Below are 4321 nucleotides of genomic sequence, written 5' to 3'. Positions count from 1 at the left end.
GGAGGTGGTCGCTGTTAGGGTTTTCAGGTTAGTTTGATCCTATGATTATGTTGGAATGTAGACTGTAATGATTAAATCAATCACGTCTGGCCCTCACAATGTAATGATTAAATCAATCCTGTCTTGCCCTCACAATGTAATGATTAAATCAATCACGTCTGGCCCTCACAATGTAATAATTAAATCAATCACGTCTGGCCCTCACAATGCAGAGTCTGTTTCCCACAATAGTGTAAAACACCCCCTGCTCTGATCTTATCAGAGGCCGGGGGTTCACCAAACCTGTCCACTCCCACCCCCACTCTGTTCCTCCTAATAAATATGCCCTTGCAGGGAGGAGACTTTTAGACTTCATTCGATAATCGCTGTTCAGACAGCGACGAATGGACTCTCCACCTGCAGGTGTACAAAAGAACTTGCTTGTCTCCTGTTTCGTTCTTGCAAAATAAGTTGGAGTGAGCAAATCTCTAACAGTCGCGGCGCCTCATTCGACTTCCAGCGGCCGGCGAGCTCGCGCACCCGCCCGGCACATCCGGGAGGCCGTGCGCACGAGCCAAGTGGCCGAAAATAGCCCCCGCCGAGCGGATCGGCTGTTTATAAGCACCGCGGAGGTGGTCGCGGCGCCTCATTCGACTTCCAGCGGCCGGCGAGATCGCGCACCCGCCCGGCACATCCGGGAGGCCGTGCGCACAAGCCAAGTGGCCGAAAATAGCCCCCGCCGAGCGGATCGGCTGTTTATAAGCACCGCGGAGGTGGTCGCGGCGCCTCAATCGACTTCCAGCGGCCGGCGAGCTCGCGCACCCGCCCGGCACATCCGGGAGGCCGTGCGCACGAGCCAAGTGGCCGAAAATAGCCCCCGCCGAGCGGATCGGCTGTTTATAAGCACCGCGGAGGTGGTCGCGGCGCCTCATTCGACTTCCAGCGGCCGGCGAGCTCGCGCACCCGCCCGGCACATCCGGGAGGCCGTGCACACGAGCCAAGTGGCCGAAAATAGCCCCCGCCGAGCGGATCGGCTGTTTATAAGCACCGCGGAGGTGGTCGCGGCGCCTCATTCGACTTCCAGCGGCCGGCGAGCCCGCGCACCCGCCCGGCACATCCGGGAGGCCGTGCGCACGAGCCAAGTGGCCGAAAATAGCCCCCGCCGAGCGGATCGGCTGTTTATAAGCACCGCGGAGGTGGTCGCGGCGCCTCATTCGACTTCCAGCGGCCGGCGAGCTCGCGCACCCGCCCGGCACATCCGGGAGGCCGTGCGCACGAGCCAAGTGGCCGAAAATAGCTCCCGCCGAGCGGATCGGCTGTTTATAAGCACCGCGGAGGTGGTCGCGGCGCCTCATTCGACTTCCAGCGGCCGGCGAGCTCGCGCACCCGCCCGGCACATCCGGGAGGCCGTGCGCACGAGCCAAGTGGCCGAAAATAGCCCCCGCCGAGCGGATCGGCTGTTTATAAGCACCGCGGAGGTGGTCGCGGCGCCTCATTCGACTTCCAGCGGCCGGCGAGCTCGCGCACCCGCCCGGCACATCCGGGAGGCCGTGCGCACGAGCCAAGTGGCCGAAAATAGCCCCCGCCGAGCGGATCGGCTGTTTATAAGCACCGCGGAGGTGGTCGCGGCGCCTCATTCGACTTCCAGCGGCCGGCGAGCTCGCGCACCCGCCCGGCACATCCGGGAGGCCGTGCGCACGAGCCAAGTGGCCGAAAATAGCCCCCGCCGAGCGGATCGGCTGTTTATAAGCACCGCGGAGGTGGTCGCGGCGCCTCATTCGACTTCCAGCGGCCGGCGAGCTCGCGCACCCGCCCGGAACATCCGGGAGGCCGTGCGCACGAGCCAAGTGGCCGAAAATAGCCCCCGCCGAGCGGATCGGCTGTTTATAAGCACCGCGGAGGTGGTAGCGGCGGCTCATTCGACTTCCAGCGGCCGGCGAGCTCGCGCACCCGCCCGGCACATCCGGGAGGCCGTGCGCACGAGCCAAGTGGCCGAAAATAGCCCCCGCCGATCGGATCGGCTGTTTATATGCACCGCGGAGGTGGTCGCGGCGCCTCATTCGACTTCCAGCGGCCGGCGAGCTCGCGCACCCGCCCGGCACATCCGGGAGGCCGTGCGCACGAGCCAAGTGGCCGAAAATAGCCCCCGCCGAGCGGATCGGCTGTTTATAAGCACCGCGGAGGTGGTCGCGGCGCCTCATTCGACTTCCAGCGGCCGGCGAGATCGCGCACCCGCCCGGCACATCCGGGAGGCCGTGCGCACGAGCCAAGTGGCCGAAAATAGCCCCCGCCGAGCGGATCGGCTGTTTATAAGCACCGCGGAGGTGGTCGCGGCGCCTCATTCGACTTCCGGCGGCCGGCGAGCTCGCGCACCCGCCCGGCACATCCGGGAGGCCGTGCGCACGAGCCAAGTGGCCGAAAATAGCCCCCGCCGAGCGGATCGGCTGTTTATAAGCACCGCAGAGGTGGTCGCGGCGCCTCATTCGACTTCCGGCGGGCGGCGAGCTCGCGCACCCGCCCGGCACATCCGGGAGGCCGTGCGCACGAGCCAAGTGGCCGAAAATAGCCCCCGCCGAGCGGATCGGCTGTTTATAAGCACCGCGGAGGTGGTCGCGGCGCCTCATTCGACTTCCAGCGGCCGGCGAGCTCGCGCACCCGCCCGGCACATCCGGGAGGCCGTGCGCACGAGCCAAGTGGCCGAAAATAGCCCCCGCCGAGCGGATCGGCTGTTTATAAGCACCGCGGAGGTGGTCGCTGTTAGGGTTTTCAGGTTAGTTTGATCCTATGATTATGTTGGAATGTAGACTGTAATGATTAAATCAATCACGTCTGGCCCTCACAATGTAATGATTAAATCAATCCTGTCTTGCCCTCACAATGTAATGATTAAATCAATCACGTCTGGCCCTCACAATGTAATAATTAAATCAATCACGTCTGGCCCTCACAATGCAGAGTCTGTTTCCCACAATAGTGTAAAACACCCCCTGCTCTGATCTTATCAGAGGCCGGGGGTTCACCAAACCTGTCCACTCCCACCCCCACTCTGTTCCTCCTAATAAATATGCCCTTGCAGGGAGGAGACTTTTAGACTTCATTCGATAATCGCTGTTCAGACAGCGACGAATGGACTCTCCACCTGCAGGTGTACAAAAGAACTTGCTTGTCTCCTGTTTCGTTCTTGCAAAATAAGTTGGAGTGAGCAAATCTCTAACAGTCGCGGCGCCTCATTCGACTTCCAGCGGCCGGCGAGCTCGCGCACCCGCCCGGCACATCCGGGAGGCCGTGCGCACGAGCCAAGTGGCCGAAAATAGCCCCCGCCGAGCGGATCGGCTGTTTATAAGCACCGCGGAGGTGGTCGCGGCGCCTCATTCGACTTCCAGCGGCCGGCGAGATCGCGCACCCGCCCGGCACATCCGGGAGGCCGTGCGCACAAGCCAAGTGGCCGAAAATAGCCCCCGCCGAGCGGATCGGCTGTTTATAAGCACCGCGGAGGTGGTCGCGGCGCCTCAATCGACTTCCAGCGGCCGGCGAGCTCGCGCACCCGCCCGGCACATCCGGGAGGCCGTGCGCACGAGCCAAGTGGCCGAAAATAGCCCCCGCCGAGCGGATCGGCTGTTTATAAGCACCGCGGAGGTGGTCGCGGCGCCTCATTCGACTTCCAGCGGCCGGCGAGCTCGCGCACCCGCCCGGCACATCCGGGAGGCCGTGCACACGAGAAAAGTGGCCGAAAATAGCCCCCGCCGAGCGGATCGGCTGTTTATAAGCACCGCGGAGGTGGTCGCGGCGCCTCATTCGACTTCCAGCGGCCGGCGAGCCCGCGCACCCGCCCGGCACATCCGGGAGGCCGTGCGCACGAGCCAAGTGGCCGAAAATAGCCCCCGCCGAGCGGATCGGCTGTTTATAAGCACCGCGGAGGTGGTCGCGGCGCCTCATTCGACTTCAAGCGGCCGGCGAGCTCGCGCACCCGCCCGGCACATCCGGGAGGCCGTGCGCACGAGCCAAGTGGCCGAAAATAGCCCCCGCCGAGCGGATCGGCTGTTTATCAGCACCGCGGAGGTGGTCGCGGCGCCTCATTCGACTTCCAGCGGCCGGCGAGCCCGCGCACCCGCCCGGCACATCCGGGAGGCCGTGCGCACGAGCCAAGTGGCCGAAAATAGCCCCCGCCGAGCGGATCGGCTGTTTATAAGCACCGCGGAGGTGGTAGCGGCGCCTCATTCGACTTCCAGCGGCCGGCGAGCTCGCGCACCCGCCCGGCACATCCGGGAGGCCGTGCGCACGAGCCAAGTGGCCGAAAATAGCCCCCGCCGAGCGGATCGGCTGTTTATAAGCACCGCGGAGG

This window comes from Syngnathus scovelli, unplaced genomic scaffold (genome assembly GCF_024217435.2).
Source record: "Syngnathus scovelli strain Florida unplaced genomic scaffold, RoL_Ssco_1.2 HiC_scaffold_47, whole genome shotgun sequence".
Taxonomy (NCBI): domain Eukaryota; kingdom Metazoa; phylum Chordata; class Actinopteri; order Syngnathiformes; family Syngnathidae; genus Syngnathus; species Syngnathus scovelli.
Note: the sequence above shows the minus strand (reverse complement) of the source record.